We start from the raw sequence: 20183 nt of genomic DNA on the forward strand, positions 1-20183 counted from the left end.
TCTGAAGATTCGACGTTCTCAGCTCAGAGATGGTTGACTTTTATTAAAGAGCCGATTGTGTGGTAATTGGTTACTTGGAGAAAGAAAATGAAGGATAGGAATTGAGGGTTGGTATGTTTGAAAGAGACAGCACTGCTGCAATAAAGTATTTCATCAAGTGTCATGCATGGCGCAGCAAGCATCTTGCAGGATGCAGGAACAATCTCTGGACATGGTGGTGCAGTGGTAGTGATGAGCTGGCGCCATGCCCCCATGTTTAATACATGCTTTAATTCCTGTCAGCATGAAAATGATATAAAGTATATATCTTAGTATTAAAATTGTTCAGAGAGCTGTAATATCACGAATGTAATGGATTCTGTGTCCTGCCTGTAAGAGAAAGCCCATTTTAGAAGGAAGTAGCGATTCATACACATAGAGTACATTGAAGAACACACAGAATACAAAGAATTTAACATGCTACTTTAGTTACGATGAGATTTGAGAAACTAGTAAATTAAACGATTTTAAGATGAAGTTTATGATGTTCTACTTTAATGACAAAATAACCTATGTGATTAAAGTGGAAATTTTGAGATTAAAGTTGACATTTCAAACTTTTTTCTCACTTTGTCCCTATTTTCTTTCTTTTTCTGTACCCTAATAAGCTTCCATATGACACTCAGACGGTGGTTTAGGACTCGCCTTTTCACAGCGACTTTGATATCTGACAACTTCTTTATTATTTTGGGCACTGTGTGACTTTCTGAACTTGAACTTTCAATCAACTTCCTTTGTTGGTTATACAACTGCTCAAACTAACAAATAGTACGTTTTCATTAACGCCACTTGGCATTCTTCTTTTTCCCCATGCTTTTGCCATTGTCTTTTCATAAAATGCTGTACTTAAGGGAATATTTATATTGATTTGCATATTCAAAAAGGCATAATTCTGGGAGGAGATGGGGTGGGGCGGCAGGCACATGCCGGGTTTATGTAGCGGAAGTGCATGGAAATTGGCTTATGTAAGGTTTTGTGTATCTGAATTTTTTGTGCATATGCAATATTTCAACTTTGTCTGTACTCATACGCACAATGAAAATCAGATGCATAAACTGTGCGTAAGCAAAGTTTAACGCATTTTCCCTTTATAAATCCCAATGAAGGAGAATTTTAACACACATGCATGTACCATGAGCTCCACCCGAATCCTCTTGAAATTTTGCATATTTGCATATGCAAATCAATATAAATAATCCCTTCTGTTCAGTGTTTTGTTAAAAGACAGTGGCAAAAGCACATGTAAAAAGAAGAATTTCAGCAAATGCAAATGGAGGTCCTCCATTAAAGTGGAGGCAAGGAAAAATGTGTTGTTTGGTGGCTTAGACAGTGGTATAAACAACAAAAGGAAGTTGATGGAGTGTCAAGTTCAGAAAATTTCACAGTGCCAGAAACAAAAAGAAGTGGTCGGTCAGATATCAAAGACAACATGAAAAAGTGATGATGTCTGAGTGTCATGCAGAAGCATATTAGGGCCACAGAGAAGATAAAAAATAGGGACACAGTGAAGAAAAAAGGTCTATGTCAAAATTAAAGTTGAAATGTTGACTTTAGTCTCAAAATTTCCATGTTAATTTCATAGTTTATTTTGTCATTAAAGTCATGGCTGCCTGTTGATATTTGTCACTCCCTCCTATGCATATTCTGATGGGAAAACAGGTATATTTTGAAATTAATTTGCCCCCAAGCACTGTGGGTTGGTTTTGATGGTGATGTCTTGCCATTCTCTTCTTTTCTTGTTGATGTGTCCATTGCTGTTTAAAGTAACAGAGTTCTTCATTTGTTGTCCATCTCCAGCAAGTATAATCAAGCTGCCTGTGTGGAATGGAGCAGGCCTTGAGAGAATGCTTCAAGAAGTCCTTCCAGTGTTTTTTTTTGTTCCACATTGAAGTCGGGATCCTTCAGCGAGTTCACCATGCAGGACCATCTGGGAAAGCCAAGACTCATCCATGTGGATAATGTGCCTGGTCCAGCGGTGGACACGGTTGAGCAGTATGGCCTCAGTGTTAATTGATGAGCAGCATTCCAGAATTTTAGTGTGTGTAACCCTGTCCTCCTTAGTGATGCTCAGGATCTTCTAGAATCAGCAAATGTGGAATACTTCTAGTGTGCAGATTTGCTTGTGGTAGGGAGTCCAGGACTCGCATCTATAAAGGAGTGTTGTTATACATACTGCATTATATACCACAACCTTGGGTGCCATGCCAAGATTTTGGTTACAGAAGACACGCTTTCATAGACAGCCAAATGCAGAGGAAGCTAGTTGGAGGTGGTTGGCAATCTCCTCAGTCACAGAGGAGTCACTAGATATTATGCTTTCAAGGTAGGGAAAGGTTGGTATGTTCCCACGTGTCTTGTTGCTGATCTTAATGTCTACTGGAGGATCTTTGTGCTAGAAGGTAGAATGAAAGGTCAGTGTCTTGGAGGTGCTTATTTCCTCGCCCATCCAAGAATAGGCTGAGTGTAAGGACTCAACAGTTCTCTGAAGGCTTTCCGGATGAAGAGCTACACTAGCAACGTCTTCAGCATACTGTACTGGAGGTCATAAATTATTTTCGAGGTGGTTTTGAATGGGCTGACAATCTTTGAGGTTGAACAGACTGCCATCCAATTGGTACCGGATCAGCATTTCTGGAGAGAAGAGTGATGGCAAACAGGTATATGTTGAAAAACATTGAGACAGAACACAGCCTTGCTTGACACCAACAGTGATTTTGAAGCGAGTGGATGTTTCCCTGCCAACAAAGATCTTTGCCCTCATTCCATCATGAAGGAGATGGAGCATAATGAGGAATTCTGGGGACATCCAAACTTACGGAGTACTTCCCAAAGCATCTCACGGTTGATGGTGTCAAATGCTTTCCACAGGTTGATGAAGGTAAAGCTGATATCTCGCTGGTGTTCCTCTAGCCTTCTCTAGGAGTTGGCAGATAATGAAGAAAAGTCATTGTGCTGTGTGTGTGACTCTGGAAATGCTCTGTCTGAAACATGATGAACTAGCCAGAGAAACATGACATAGCCAATGATTTTCCAGAAGCATCCTGCACTGAAATACCATGGCTGTTGCCACAGTCCAATTGCTCCTCCTTGTTCTTGTAGATAGCAAGCTTTTGCCAAGCTTCCAGCACAGAGTGAAGATACGAGTCATTTTAACAAAAAGATTAAGTCCCCATATTTATATATTTCAGCAAGTATGGTGTCTTCGCCAGCAGCTTTCTTGTTCTTAAGTACTTGAATTGTAGTTTGGACTTCTTGGAGAGTTAGATACTCATTTAGTTCAGGGACCTGAGGGAGTGTGGGAATCTTCTCAAGGACTGAAGACTTCGCTAGGTTAATTTGTTTCAACAATTCTCAGAAGTGCTCTGCCCAATGATCCAAGATCTGTCTGTGAGGAGTGTTGCGCCATCTGCAGTCTAGACTGGAGCCACATTGCATCGAGAAGGACCACAATTTCCATTGATGGCATTGTAGAACTCATAGTTCTTGTTTTCATCTGCATAGTGTTGGATTTTAGTGGCCTTGTTAACCCAGCCTGCGTTCCGTAATTGATCTAGTTTTTCCTGCTTCTGCAGGAGGGAACGGATGACGGATTTGCAAGATGAGTTTCAATGATTTGTTCTTGGTCTCTGGGAGGGGGGAGAATCTTGTCTGTGGCCACCTCAAACCAGCTTGGACTCTTCCTCTTGGAGAATTCAAGGGCACTGAAGTAGCTTTCTTGTAGCAGGACTGCAGGGCTGTGAGCAGTAAGGTTTACAGTTCATCAACATCAGGATTGGTAATCATGATGTCACTATCCGTGGTTGGTATCTGGCGTGTTCAAGTTGCATGTGAAGATGACTTGTCAATGCATTTCTGGTGTCAATGGTTGTGAGGGATACAATGTAAAGACATAGCTTGGGGATTGTCTTCTAGTAGGTCTATTATCTGTCCAACAGTCTGCTCCTCCCAGACATTGCAAAAACTAGGATAAGAGATTTTGTAGTTTTTCAACCATGTGTAGAGGGTGACTCACCAGTTGCAGTTTCTGGCCAATTACAGATAGAACAGACTTTGTTTAAGACACCTTTTATTGTCCCCTCCGCTCAGGGGTAGGCAGTGCTATCCTTGAAAAGGTTGCCTAGTCACGCCAGCAGGACACGGGCGAGGCACTTGTGCCAGGTGAGCCTCTGAAAGGCCATCACACCAACACCATCATATGTACAGGTTCCTCACTAAGAACATATACCATTACAAATGATAGTTCTCTTCGTCTGGTGCCCATCACCCTAGGACATTTACACAGGAGAAAGGATGAGGAACACAGATTGAAGGAAGAGTCTGCACAAATGAGTTGTTAATATCGGTGGTAGTGAAGATGCAAAGTCCTCAATTACATTGCTTAATTTCCAGATGGTAATCCACGTGGCAAACAAGGTGCAAGATGACAAGGTACGGCAGGAAGTTGCATCACTTTTGGATGAACCCTTGGTGGCATGGGGTATGGGTGGTTGAGTGAGTCTTAGTCAGAACCTCACCTCTGATTTTGCTGCCATGGGTGGCTCTACAAGAGTACACGATTTCGATTTCGCTCTGGGGATCATTGAATGTTGCATATCACTTTGCCATATTAAGGTTCTGACTCAATGGAGGGTCTCACTAAAGTAGAACGTCATAAACTTCATCTTAAAATCAATTTTAATTTACTACAGGTTCTCAAATCCTATTATAACTAAAGTAGCACATTAAATGCTTCATAGTCTAAGTGTTTCCTGATGCAGTCAATAATTGCTATGTGCTTTTTAAATGAGCTTTCTCTTATGCCGATGGAAGCACACAAGCATAGAGGGTGGAAATGGGTGTGTGTAACATTCTTGTGCATATGTACCATATACACATGAGGTTCTTGGTGTTTTCTTGTTCCAGATATACATGTGTTGTCCATGTTGTTCCTGCTTCTCTATGTATTTCAGGTTGTCTCCTCTCCATTGTTATCTGAACTGTCATGATATTTTGAACCTCCCAGTTTAAATTTCTTAGACAGAGCAGTCCAGTAATCGACACACTATTCCAGTTAAAGTAAGGGTGCAGATGAGCAGGTTGATAAGAAACACCATTAGTATCTCTTATTAAAATTAAAGGAGTAAAGGAGAAAAATGTATTTAGGAAACAGTGACATAAGTGTAGTTCTGTTAGGAAATCTTTCTTTTCTACTCTTTCTTTTGTCTGTTTTTCTTGTATTTCCTTATTTTTTTATTAATTCATTCATTTATTATTTGTAATTTTAATTCTTTTGCTTCTTATAAAATGCTTTGAGCAACCTCTTCTATATGAAAGTGTAATTTAAAATTAAAGTTTTTCTGTCCTAATTACTTTTTGTTCTTCTAGTTTTCCAGAAGGTTTCAATGAAGGAAGATTTTGGGCCATGTGTTGTTTATTTAAGCAGTATGAAGAAATGAAAGTACATGGCACCCTTCCACACCTCATCTCTTTATTTGCACCCTTTCCAAACAAGGTGCCCTTAACAAACACAGAGAGGATTTATGAAAGTGACTTTAGTGACTTCAGTTTCCTGCAACAATATCATCAGGACAATGTCACAGTTCCACAGCACAAAGAGACTTTACAACAACTTCGGTTATTCATATTCAGCAGTCTTTGGGAGGCTGTAAGGTATGTTTTATTAATTATCAATATACAGTACTTTGGGCAGACTAAAATAAGTTTGGACATTTTGGAGCAGTCGTAGATGTGCAGGGATTGAGGAGATCAATACAATATGTTTACTGTCAGTGTGTTTTTCTGTTTGTTATTGACTTTTTTCATTCTGGTGTGATTGTGTTTCATTTCTTTATTTTTCATCTTTAGAACTTTTTGTATATATAAAGTCTTCTGTCTCAGCTCTTTTTTCATTATTTCTTTTGTACACCATACTGATCAGTTGTCTCCTCTCCTTTTCACTATTTATGGAGATGGGAAAAACATGCAAGGATCTTCTTGTTTTCTCTGCCCTTTTATTGTGTTAATTTCTTATTGCTGTCCCTCATATCTCAACATCATCTCCTTATGATGGGCAGATGGACAGTGACTTATTCTTGCTCCAGGTCAAGGGGTTGCAAACTGTTGGGGTGATGCAAAGCACATAAATAAGAAAAGCAAAAATGTAATACAATGCACATTTTATATATATATATGTGTGTGTGTATATATAATTATATATAATTTATTTAATTGAGAAAGTGTTTTTAGAATTGTGCTATATTGTAAAAGTGTTGTAAGAAAAACTCATGAGAACAACACAATAATAAACCGAGTCATAAAATAAATTGTACATATTAGTGTTTTTAAGAACATTTAAAGTTTAGTTAAAAAGACACTGCATTTTGTTGAGTTAGCTCTGACTATCATTTGCAAAGTTTTTACCTTATATATCATTAGAAAGAAATATGACTCTAGCTAATATATGACTTTTATATGTAACCTCAGAGGTTATGCGCTGTTTAACTAGCATGGGCTTTATAATAAAACATCAAAAAGCAGGAGACAGAGCTGGAGGTGGCAGAGTTGAAAGGAGATTGGATTGAGAGCTGAGAGTCACGTGTGCTTTGCAAACGCTAGAGTCTGTTGAGAGTTCTTGGTTTGTTCTGTGGTGTGAGATTTAAATAAAAAAAATACATTTTGCTCTTAAAAACTTGGGTTTTGGTTGCCGCTAAGGAACCGTGTGGGAATTTTAAAGCTTTTTTCCCTTTAGAAGGGTTTTTTTTTTTTTTCACCCGCACAAGAGCAAAAGTAGCTGGGTGTTTGGAAGTGCGCTTGGAAAAGTTATTTGTACTTGTACTTGTTCTTTTTCTTGTTATCTGTATTTGAATTAGCATCGAGGCGGCAGGGTAGAAAGCAGCAGTAACTGATATCGGCATTTGTAAATAAATAACCGCGTCGTCGTAACAGCGATTCCTTAGTTTAAAGGAAAAAAAAAAAGGCCGCGGCTGACTTCAAAGCAGTAAAGGTGAAGCTCAGCAGTGCGCAGGTAAGCGGCCAGCGTTAAGACACCGATCAGGCACAAGGAGCAGTAGGAGCAAATAAGGTAGTAAAGTTTGATTTATTTGTTTATTTTAGATTAAACAGTCCTTAGCGGTCCAGAGGCAGAACAGTTAAGTGGGCGACAGCGTATTGGTCATTAATACAATCAGTGAGTGAAGAGCTTATAAGTAAGAAGAGCGCAAAGTTAAAGGAAGAGACAGAGAAAAGTAAAGTGAACCTCATAGAAAGACAAATAGCAGGAAGTTGAGAAGGAGAACAGGACAGGAGCTTAAGGGGGAAAAGGTGTCAAATATCTGGAGCAGATCTTAGTGTTACCATTTAAGTTAAGGAGCAGCTGAAAGAAGAAGAAATTTAATTTTAAGAAAAAAAAAGTTAAGGCAGTTTAGTAATCTCAAGTCAAATTTTAATAATGAGGCCAGTGCAATGCAAGTCCTGTTGGATGTTGGACTTTTAGATGATGGTTTGGAAGAGCCAGTTGTCTATGAGGGCTACATCTGCAAGAGATGCCAGCTGATCCAGCACCTCGAGCTCAGGGTCGCTGAACTGGAGGAGGAGTTGGCTGACCTGCGTTGTAATAGAGAATTGGCGGACTTGGCCCAGGTGTCCTTTAGAGAGATAGTGTGCACCCCCAAGGTGGCGGGAGGAGATTCCAGACCAGACAGGTAGGAATAGGTGGGTCACAGTCAGAAGGCGTAAGGTAAAGGGTGCACACTGTCCGGGGCATCAACCCCAGAATTAGAAGTGTCTAACCGTTATCATGTCCTGCGGAGCTGGACGGTGACTCTGATAATTCTGAGGTGGTAGGCAGGGTTGAGGAGCCCCAACGGGCCACCTCAAAACCAGTTCCCAAAGAGAGAGGTAGTGATAGTTGGGGACTCAATCATTAGGGGGATTGAAGCGCAGGTGTGCTCCAGAGAGAGAGAGTCTCGCACGGTGTGTTGCCTTCCGGGAGCACAGGTGGGAGACCTCCCTGGAAGGGTGGATAGGCTCTTGGCCAGAGCAGGGGTGGATCCAGTTGTCATTGTCCACGTTGGAACAAATGACATACACAAGGGTAGTCTGTCAGTTCTGCGATCCAAATTCAAAGAGTTAGGTACCAAGCTGAGGAGCAGAACTGACAAGGTAGTCTTCTCCGAAGTTCTGCCTGTGCCACGCGCCAGTCCAGGTAAGATTGAGGAGATTAGAAGGCTTAAAGCGTGGCTCAAATCTTGGTGCAGGGTAGAAGGGTATAGGTTTATGGGGCATTGGGACTCCTTTTGGAACAGATGGGACCTGTTCCGCCGTGACGGGTTACATCTGAACTGGAGGGGCACCAATGTATTGGGGAGGCGTATGTGTAGGCTAGTCGAGGATTGGGGGGGCAGGGAGTTTAGGACAGGCCAGGTTTAGATCTATACATGGAAGAACAAACAATGGTGTAGAAATAAAAATGCATAGTAATGTAAATTTTAAGCAAACACGTAAAGATAGAAGGATTAACACATTAAAAATAGCTTGCCTTAATGCTAGAAGTATCAAAAATAAGGTAAGTGAGTTGGAGTTGTATGTAGCAGAGCATAATTATGATATTATAGCAATAACGGAAACCTGGCTAAATAACAAAGATGGGGATGAGTGTAACATAGAGGGATACACATTTTTAGGAAGGATAGACAGAACAGAAAAGGAGGTGGGGTTGCTGTTTATGCCAAACAGGAATTAAATGTAAGTCATCTTCAGTTGGATGATGAGCCCCATCTTAGTGAGGACATGTGGCTTCGCCTGGAAAATATTAGGGAAAAGGTCTTATTTTAGGAGTGTGTTATAGACCACCCAATTCAGACAGTAATTTCAACACACATCTTTTTAGTAATATCAAAAGGCAAGTTTACAGGGGGATATTATAGTCATGGGGGACTTTAATTATCCAAATATTAACTGGGATAACCTTACAGATGGAGGAGCACAAGAGCAGGAGTTTTTAGAAGTAATCAGCAACTGTTTTTTAACACAGCATGTTAAAGCACCAACAAGGGGTGAAGCCTGTCTGGATTTAGTATTCTGTAATAATCAGGATAGAATTGAGGGTGTAGAGGTGATTGAACCACTAGGGTCAAGTGACCATAATGTAATACAATTCTCAGTATTTTGTAAGAGTACAGATGCAAAGACTAAAATTGTTAAGTTGAACTTTGTAGGGCTAATTTTGAGCAGATGCGACAAAGTCTAAGTAGGATAGACTGGGATAAGCTTTTAAATGTGGAGACAGTCGAGGAGCAGTGGAACAGGTTTAAAAATGTTTTACATGTAATGCAGGACAGATACATACCTAAATTTGAATTAACACTAGAATTACAGAGCCTACGAAAAAACTAGTAATTCCGTCCCACCTTAAACTGCTTCTTAAATCCCTTCACACCTCTCCTTAGCGCCCTTTGTCTTCTAAATGTGCTGATAAAGAGCAGCCGGCTATTCCATCCCCACCAATTTAGAACGTGCATGAACTTCTCTCAGCTCATGCCTTGATTGAGTATCTGGGAGTGAGTGGAGTTTTAGAGTGGAAATAATAGATGCGTTGTTTGGAACACACGCATTTCATGTCTGTTCCGTTTCTACAGTAATCTGTGTACACACATTGTTAAAACAGAAACTTTTTTATATTCTAGTAGTAGATGACAAAATGTAGGCATAAACTATATATAGTATGAAGCCTGAAGTCCAAATAGCAAAAGAAACATTTTCACAAGAATAACACAATTGCACTTTATTCAAACATATAACTGCAGAAACAAAAGCAGCCTAACATGCGACATTGACACCACTTTACTGTAACTGACTCCGTGGTTCAATAGATTCAGCCCCGCTTGAGAATCTAGGGGTCATGGGTTCGATCCTCGCCCCTCCCTTTTGAGAAGTAAACTGCTCTTGTCTTACTGTTTTAGAATAAAAACATACATTTGATTTCAGTCTGTAACAGCGGTGTAATTTATGATCTTTGTAAGGTTAGCTTTTTTTTTATTCACTTTTCACTCTCTCAGTGCGTTCAGAATCAATTCATACAACCCCATCTGACACGGTGTTTTTCACTAAAGGCAGCGCTATAGCTCTGCAGTGTACCACGATGCATACTACGCTACCCCATAGCCCCAACCACCCCGGTTTTGACACACAAGCGCTGGCGAAGCTGCCTTCTTCGTGTCTCACCGTCACTTTTATTCAAGTGCACTTTTTCCATCGCCTTTTCCTGTAAAGCAATGTACACACTTCTCTCTATGCTGTGGTTTCTATTACACACCTGAAAGAAAGAAACAATATATGTGAAAATATAATCGCACTAATGCAATATTATTTGAAAGCGAACAGCGTCAGATGGTGTGAATTTATGCAGGAACTGGAAATTCTCTGATGCGGGACCTTCCCCAGGGAAGAAAGTACAGTGTCAGGTGCTCATTCAGTGTAATAGAAACCATAGCACAGAGAGGTGTGTACACGCAACAAGTACACGTGTCGTAAATGTAGGAAGGACGGTCCTTGGGTGTGTGGGAACTGTTAATATTTGAATGTGATGATTTCATATAGCACGGAAATGAAAATCTGCACTTCTTAGCATTGCACCATGCAAGATGTCGTATCAATCGCCTACTGTAACTTGCTTTCTTTTTCTTTGGTTATACAGGTAGTTTTGAATAAAAGTGCACTTGTTTTGTTTGCGAAATGAAGTGTCTCGTGCACTTTTCATTGGCATTACACGTGTATTTTTGAGCATGCCCGTTTGAGCAGTATAAAAAGTATTGAAAGTATAACAAAACAACGGGCAGATGGGGAGTGTCTGATGATTGCATATAGAACTTACTGCTCTTTACTATTCTCTCCTCTGCATGCCCTGGAGTACAAAAGAAACAGAATACACGCGCTATAGCTCTGCGTTGTACCCGCGATGCATACTAACGCACCAAAAAAGGGTTCTGACACACAGACGCTGGCGAAGCTGCCTTCTTCGTATCTCACCATCACTTGATTTTCTTTTTATTCAGTTTCATTGAGTGTTCCTGCCAGTCCCGCATGTTGCTGTATGCTGGATATTTTCACATGTATTGTCTCTTTCTTTCAGGTGTGTAATAGAAACCACAGCATAGAGAGAAGTGTGTACACTGCTTCTTACAGGAAAAGGCGATGGAAAAGTGCACTTGAATAAAAGTGCACTTTTGCTATACTTTACACCAATATATGTTCCTGTGTTTGAGCGACACGGGCAGATGGGGAGTGTCTGATGATTGCATATAGCGCCCGGAAGTTACAGGTCTTTACCATTCTTTCCTCTGCCTGTCCTGGAGTACAAAAGAAAAGCATACAGCAACTTGCGGGGGACTGGCAGGAACACTCAATAAAACTGAATAAAAAGAAAAGCAAGTGACGGTGAGATACGAAGAAGGCAGCCGCCAGCGTTGTGTGTCAGAACGGGAAGGCGTTAGTATACATCGTGGTACACTGCAGAGCTATAAGCGTCTTTAGTGAAAACAACCGTGTCAGATGGGGTTGTATGAATTGATTCTGAACGCGACTGAGAGAGTGAAAAGTGAATAAAAAAAAAGCTAACCTTTACAAAGATCATAAATTGCACCGGCTGTTAAAGACTGAAATCAAATGTATGTTTTATTCTAAAACAGTAAGACTAAGAGCAGTTTACTTCTCAAAACAGAGGGGCGCAGGATCGAACCCGTCACCCCTTGATTCGCAAGCGGGGGCTGAATCTATTGAACCACGGAGTCAGTTACAGTAAAGGGGTGTCAATGTCGCATGTTAAGGCGGCTTTTGTTTCTGCAGTTATATGTTTGAATAAAAGTGCAATTGTGTTATTCTTGTGAAAATGTTTCTTTGCTATTTGGACTTCAGGCTTCATACATTATATAGTTTATGCCTACATTTTGTCATCTACTACTAGAATAAAAAAACGTTTCTGTTTTAACAATGTGTTAACACAGATTACTGTAGAAACGGAACAGACATGAAATGCGTGTGTTCCAAACAACGATCTATTATTTCACTCTAAAACTCCACTTCACTCCCAGATACTCAATCAAGGCATGAGCTGAGAGAAGTTCGTGCACGTTCTAAATTGGTGGGGGATGGAATAGCCGGCTGCTCTAAGCTTCTCTTTATCAGCACATTTAGAAGACAAAGGACGCTGAGCGGAGAGGTGTGAAGGGATTTAGAAGCAGTTTAAGGTGGGACGGAATTACGAGTTTTTTAGTAGGCTCTGGTAATTCTAGTGTTAATAGGAAACTAAAAAAAACTCCACGATGGATTAATAAAGATTTAAAAAAGAAGTTGCTAAGGAAAAAACTGCTGTATAAGGCATATAAGAATAATGACTGCAAAGAGAATCAGTAAGCGCGATGAGAACATGAGGGCAACCATTAAGAAGGATATCAGGGAGGCTAAAAGACAGTTGGAGAGGAATAGCAGATAAAGGCGAAAAAAGACCCCAAGAGATTCTTTCAGTATTTGAGTAGTAAAAGAACAGATAAGGAGGAGGTCAAGTTCATCAGGAATAGTAAGGGGAATTAAAAGATACAGACAATGAAATAGCAGATGCCTAATCTTACATTTTCTGAGGTGTTTACAAGTGAGCAAGTGGATAACCTGCCAGAGGTAAACACAACTACTAAGGAGGTACTGAGGGATTTGGAAATTGTAGAGGGAGAAGTGCTGCTCAGATTAAATAAGATGAAATCAAACAAATCACCAGGACCAGATAATATTTATCCTCGTGTTCTTAAGGAGGCCAGTGAGTACAGATATAAACCCTTGACACATATTTTTAGGAAGTCACTCGCTGCACTGGAAAGATTCCAAAGGACTGGAAAATGGCAAATATCATCCCATTATATAAAAGGGGGACAGGGCAGATCCAGCAACTATAGGCCAGTAAGCTTAACAAGCATCACAGGAAAATTAATGGAAGGAATTATTAAGGATAAGATTGAGCAACACATGGCAAGGACAGGAGTTATTCTGAACAGTCAGCATGGGTTCAGAAGAGGGAGGTCGTGTTTTACTAACATGTTGGAATTCTATGAGGAGGCAACAAAAGGATACGATCAAAGTGGAGCTTATGAGATTATTTATCTGGACTTTCAGAAAGCATTTGATAAGGTGCCACATGAGAGGTTGGGCATCAAGTTAAAAGAAGTGGGAGTTCAGGGTGATGTTTGTAGATGGGTGCAGAATTGGCTCAAACACAGGAAGCAGAGGGTGATGGTGCAAGGAACCTCCATCAGAACTGGCCAATGTTAAGAGTGGTGACCAGCAGGGGGCAGTGCTAGGGCTGCTGCTATTTTTAATATATATAAATGATTTAGATAGGAATATAAGTAACAAGCTGGTTAAGTTTGTAGATGATACCAAGATAGGTGGATTAGCAGATAATTTGGAATCCGTTATATCATTACAGAAGAACTTGGATAGCATACAGGCCTGGGCAGATTTGTGGACGATGAAATTTAATATCAGTAAATGTAAAGAATTACACATAGGAAGTAAAATGTGAGGTTTGAATACACAATAGGGGGGTGGGAAAATCGAGAGTATCTTATGAGAAGGATTTAGGAGTCATAGTGGACTCTAAGCTATCAACTTCCCAACAGTGTTCAGAAGCCATTAAGAAGGCTAACAGAATGTTTAGGTTATATAGCGCCTTGATGTGTGGAGTACAAGTCACAGGAGGTTCTGCTCAACCTTTATAACACACTGGTGAGGCCTCATCTTGAGTACTGTGTGCAGTTTTGGTCTCCAGGCTACAAAAGGACATAGCAGCACAAGAGACGATCCATAGAAGAGCGACTAGGCTGATTACGGGGGCTACAGGGGATGAGTTATGAGGAAAGATTAAAAGAGCTGAGCCTTTACAGTTTAAACAAAAGAAGATTAAGAGGTGACCTGATTGAAGTGTTTAAAATTATGAAGGGAATTAGTACAGTGGATCGAGACTTGTATTTTAAAATGAGCACATCAAGAACATGGGGACACAGTTGGAAACTTAAGGGTAAATTTCGCACAAACATTAGGAAGTTTTTCTTTACACAAAGAACGATAGACATAAGCTACCAAGTAGTGTGGTAGACAGTAAGATGTTAGGGACTTTCAAAACTCGACTTGATATTTTCTTGGAGGAAACAAGTGGATAGGACTGGCGAGGCTTTGTTGGGCCTGTTCTCGTCTAGATTGTTCTAAATCAGGAGCTAAGGAGCTTTCTTAGTGCATGTTACCTAAATAATATTTCATATGCAACCTTAGCGTATGTTTCAGAATTAAACCTAACAGGCTAGGCAGCTTAACTTAACATGTGTCACAATTCATTCAACGCCTAACTGTTAAAAAACATTCACCAATTATGAATATAAAGACCATCAATCTCAGAGGTTGAGTTTCAAATAAAAGGACTTTACCTTTTCAGCATTAATGCTTGCAAAATAGTCAAAGATCAGACCTCACTTACAATAATTGACCATTTATTTAGCAACAAATTCAAAACAGGATACAGCAACAAAATAAGTTACAAGTTAAAAAGTTACTTGACCAGTTTGAAGTAGCAAGTGAAAACAAATAGCTAAAGATTTTATTTAAGTACACCTTTGTAGTTCAATATTTATCAGATGGAAGCACCTAAGCTACACAGCTATTGGAACAGCAAGCTGTAGGACTGAACTCCCTAAAAGCTACAACAACAAACATTTATTTCTATAGCACATTTTCATACAAACAGTAGCTCAAAGTGCTTTACATGATAAAGAATAGAAAATTAAAAGACACAGTAAGAAAATAAAATAAGTCAACAGTAATTAACATAGAATAAGAGTAAGGTCCAATGGCCAGGTGGACAGAAAAACAAAAACTCCAGACGGCTGGAGAAAAAATAAAATCTGTAGGGATTCCAGACCATGAGACCACCCAGTTCCCTCTGGGCATTCTACCTAACATAAATGAAACAGTCCTCTTTGGATTTAGGGTTCTCAAGGAAGGACTTAAAAATGACTTCTGCCTTTTAATCCATCCATCATTGTTGGAGCATCATGATGCTTTTGAGTAGGTGGAGGTGGCCCAGGCCGCCACCACAAAGAAACCGGAAAAAGAAACAGAAAAAGAGAGTAGGGGTCAGTACGATTTTAGAGCCACCATGAATAGTTATTATGATGAATTGAACATACAGAGTATCAGGATTAAGTTAAATTAAGTTAAAGTAAAGTAATAGAAAGGCCATGTTAAAGTAATGTGTTTTCAGCAGTGTTTTAAAGTGCTCTACTGTATCAGCCTGGTGAATTCCTATTGGCAGGCTATTCCAGATTTTAGGTGCATAACAGCAGAAGGCCGCCTCACCACTTCTTTTAAGTTTTGTTCTTGGAATTCTAAGGAGACACTCATTTGAGGATCTGAGGTTACGATTTGGAATATAAGGTGTCAGACATTCCGATATATAAGATGGAGCAGATTATTTAAGGCTTTATAAACCATAAGCAGAATTTTAAAGTCAATCCTGAATGACACAGGTAACCAGTGTAGTGACATCAAAACTGGAGATATGTGTTGATTTTCTTTTCCTAGTTAGGATTCTAGCAGCTGCATTCTGCACTACTTGCAAACGCGATTTATGTCTTTTTTAGGTAGTCCTGAGAGGAGTGCGTTACAGTAATCTAGTCGACTGAAAACAAAAGCGTGAACTAATTTCTCAGCATCTTTCAGTGATATAAGAGGTCTAACTTTACTTATGTTTCTTAAGTGAAAAATGCTGTCCTAGTGATCTGATTAATATGTGATTTAAAATTCAGATTACAGTCAACAATCACCCCTAAGCTTTTTACCTCCGTCTTGACTTTTAATCCTAATGTATCCAGTTTATTTCTAATAGCCTCATTGTATCCATTATTGCCAATCACTAAAATCTCAGTTTTCTTTATTTAACTTGAGAAAATTACTATTCATCCATTCTGAGATACAAGTCAGACATTGTGTTAGTGAATCAATAGAATCAGGGTCATCAGGTGCTATTGATAAGTACAGCTGTGTGTCATCAGCATAGCTGTGGTAGCTCACGTTGTGCCCTGAGATAATCTGACCTAACGGAAGCATGTAGATTGAGAAGAGCAGCGGACCCAGGATAGAGCCTTGTGGAACACCATATCGGATATCATGTGTCTTTGAGTTGTAATTACCACAACTAACAAAAAATTTTCTCCCTGCCAGGTAGGATTCAAACCAATTTAAGACACTGCCAGAGAGGCCCACCCATTGACTAAGGCGATTTCTAAGAATATTGTGATCAATGGTGTCAAATGCAGCACTCAGATCTAAGAGGATGAGAACAGATAAATGGCCTCTGTCTGCATTCACTTGCAAATCATTTACTACTTTAACGAGTGCAGTTTCTGTGCTGTGATTTGTTCTAAAACCTGACTGAAATTTATCAAGAATAGCATGTTTATTGAGGTGGTCATTTAACTGCATAATGACTGCCTCTCTAGAACTTTACTTAAGAAAGGCAGGTTAGAGATGGGTCTAAAATTTTCAAAAGCAGAGGGGTCAAGATTATGTTTCTTAAGTAGGGGTTTAACTACAGCAGTCTTAAGACAGTCTGGGAAGACCCCGTATCTAGTGACGAATTTACTATGTCAAGAACATTATCAATTAGCACGCCTGATACTTCTTTGAAAAACCTTGTTGGTATCGGGTCAAGGACGCAGGTGGAGGGTTTTAATTGAGATATTATTTTTGTAAATCAGGTAAATCTATCCTAGTGAAAGAGTTTAATTTGTTTATAACAGGATGCTGGGGTTTAGGAGGATCCTTAGTGTTGGGGAGATATACTATGTTATTTCTAATATCATTAATTTTTGATTGAAAATACAGCGATAGCCTCACAGGTTTCACTGGAAGTACTTAGGAGGCATTCCTTTGAGTTACCTGGGTTTAGTAGGCGATCAATTGTAGAAAATAAGACTCTGGGATTACTAGCATTGTTATTTATAATCTTAGAGAAATAGCAGCGTCTCTCAAGACGGACAGTGTTATTGTATTCTGTTATTTTGACTTTTAATATTTCATAGTGGATAGTTAGTTTAGTCTTCCTCCATTGACGCTCAGCTCTACGACATGTTCTCTTTAAATCAGACACTCTTTGGGTCTTCCATGGTATAACAATGCTAGAAGATTTTTTCACTGTCTTTTCAGGTGCAACTATGTCAACAGCAGCTCTCACTTTAGTATTAAATCTTTCCACCTTACTATTTACATTATCCTCGCTATTATAGCTGGCACTATAAACGGACTGATTGCTTAGAATGTTTGTAAGTTTTAAAGCTGCTGCTGAGTCAAAGAAGCGTTTTTTAACAATATGCTTCTCATGAGTGTTTTTTATCATTATTTCTATATTAAAAAGTAGAAGAAAATGGTCTGATAGACCAATATCAATGATCTGTTTTATATCAACTTTCAGTCCTTTAGTAATCACTAAGTCTAACGTATGACCTGCTTTATGTGTAGGCTGATTTAAGTTGTCTCAAATCAAAAGAGTCCAGGAGGTTCATAAATTCTTTTACTTTTAGATCACACTGATTATCTATATGAAAATTAAAGTCGCCAACTATTAGGAGTGTGTCATAGTTAGTAATTAAAATTGACATTAAGTCAGAGAATTCCTCAAAAAAGACGCATTATATTTAGGAGGTCTATACACGGATAATACTAGAACTTGAGAATCTCCATGAATAACAATGGCGAGATACTCAAAGGACTTGAACTTACTAAAACTGACATCTTTACATTTTAATCGGCTCAAGTAAATGTTAGCCAATCCGCCTCCCTTTTTCCCCTGGCGGTCTGCACGAGTAAAACTGTAATCCGGAGGCGCAGATTCGATTAAAACAGCCCTGCCTGAGTTAAGCCACGTTTCATTTAGTGCAATAAAATCTATTTTTATCACTAATAAGATCGCTGATAAAAACGTTTTGTTAGTTAAAGCTCTGACATTCAATAGTGCCATATTTAATGTTTAAGCTAGACCTGATATCACGCTACAAGAAGATCACCAATTTTATATAAACAAATACTTGCATGTCTCCACTTTGTTCTTGAACTGGATGCTGAAACTCTGCCGTTTCTGGAAAAATTGCTAGCTGCAAAGTAGGGTAATTCTGCTGCATCAGATCAGAGAAGACAAGGTTCTTCTTGATTCTATGATAGCTGTGACTAATGCTACTGTGTAACGCCTCTGCCCCCATGGCTGCCTTAGACACCAGTAACCTGGAGCCCGACACTGCTCCTATTCAGATCACGGATCCTTGGCTTCAGCTAGGGCAAGACCAAAGTTGATGAGCTGTTCCACCAGTGGCATGGAAAACAGCTGGCAGAGGAAACCGAGGCAGCAGACACTCTGACAAATCATCCTCGCAGTATTTAACTAGTGAACAGATTCCCTTTTTAGGAACATGACAATTATGCTCTGTTTACATTTCCTGCTCCTGCTTCACCTGCTGTGCAGCTGGTCATATCCAAGTCCTCACGCTGACTGGGCAGGGGCTCACAGAGTCGAAAAGTGATCACTACTTACTACCTAGTGCTCCCCTTCTCCTGTGCTGCTGTTGAAGGCCTTACCTTTGTGCCCCTTCTGGGAGAAATGTCCACAAGGTTGTGCTGCGGTGTTTCCAACCAGCTACATTGATTGTAGGGATTCAGTTGTCAGAAACATTAGAAGAAGATTTACTGTTGTCCACTGTTTCTCATCAGCCAAAGTTTCTGATATCCTGTATCACCTTTCCAGTTTACTCAACAAATATGTATCATGAAACATGATTATTCACATAGGGTGTCATGACATCTGTGAATGGAAATCTGAAATTTTAATCCATGATTTTAACAAGCTTTTAGCTTTCTCCAATCCTGTGGCAAAACAGTTTTTTTTGTTTTTTTGTTTCCTGTTTAAAAGGATCTGGACACTTTAGTCGCACTCTGAGCCTACAAAATTGGCTCCAGGTGACTTGCTCTTTATTAAATTTAGTCTTTGTTGACAATTTTAATCTTTTCTGAATCTTCCTTCATTTTTCAGAAATGACGGAATTCACCCTAGTTTCTTAGGTTCTCGAGTTTTAGCAGACAATATATTTAACTCAATGTTTAACTGTTCTATAAAGTGACTGATCACCTGTGTTTCTGACAGTTTCTCTGATAATCATCCTGGTGATGCACTGCCTTCTTTACCTTTTGTCTGTTTTACCATTGTCACAAATATCACACAGAGGCATCAAGAAAGTTTGGGACAGACACCCGCATATTATGTCCTGGGTGTAAAAGGTTGAAAATAAGTCACAGATCTTTACAGACAGTTTGCAACTGAACTGATGATGTGGAGGTAAGATGGCGCCTTTAAAGGCCAGTGAAGGAAGTGACATCATCGATGGCAGCAGAACCGGAAGTGCCATCATCAGAGCGCTGGAAATGGGTGGGATTTCCCAAGAATGATCTGCAAGGGATTGGGAGAGACAGTTAGTGCCCCCTGGTCTGGCTTGGAATTACTATTATTCAGGCCATTTAGCTGTCTCCTGTTTGCACATGTGTGACAAGAACCCCTAAAAGGCCCAGACTCATTGGGTCGCAGCCTCTGACCAAAAGGTTGTGGATTCAGATAGAGTATTGACGCTTGAATGGACAGACCACTTATGATACGCCTGAAAACTTGTAAAGTTGAAGGTCAAGAAACCACCTGCGACCCGTGGATTTGATCACTGTGCAGGGCCATCCAAGTGGGTATATGATCCATAACAAGATAAAAAGCAAAGAATATGTGTCTGTTTAATCATTTCAATGTGTCAGGCTTTTTTTGTTAGAGCTTCTGAATTTGTAATTCTGTGGTATGTTTGTTTTTGTTTGCGTTATTGCTAGTGATTTCAAAATGGCATCTATTTTGACCACAGTGGCTTTACGACCCGCCCACCAGATAGCCTAAATATTTGGCTTCTTTCAACCCAAGTCCGTATACCACTGCTGTATGTACTCCTGTGGAATAAATGACTATGTCATCCAAGTAGGCAGCACTATGCACGTTATGGGGCAGAGCACTTTATCCAACAGACGCTGGGAAGTTCAGGTGCCCCATATAA

General features: G+C 39.8%; 1 long non-coding RNA gene across 2 annotated transcripts in view; it reads left to right on the forward strand.

Annotated features, from left to right (window-relative positions):
- Window positions 1-5676, forward strand: part of LOC120522462 — a 30095-nt gene extending 24419 nt beyond the window's left edge. For both annotated transcript variants that reach the window (XR_005632389.1, XR_005632390.1), the window contains exon 4: window positions 5404-5676. This is a non-coding gene — a long non-coding RNA (uncharacterized LOC120522462). The remainder of the gene's footprint in view (window positions 1-5403) is intronic.
- The last annotated feature ends 14507 nt before the right edge of the window (window positions 5677-20183 follow it).

The sequence above is a fragment of the Polypterus senegalus genome, unplaced genomic scaffold (genome assembly GCF_016835505.1).
Source record: "Polypterus senegalus isolate Bchr_013 unplaced genomic scaffold, ASM1683550v1 scaffold_4960, whole genome shotgun sequence".
Classification (NCBI taxonomy): Eukaryota; Metazoa; Chordata; class Cladistia; order Polypteriformes; family Polypteridae; genus Polypterus; species Polypterus senegalus.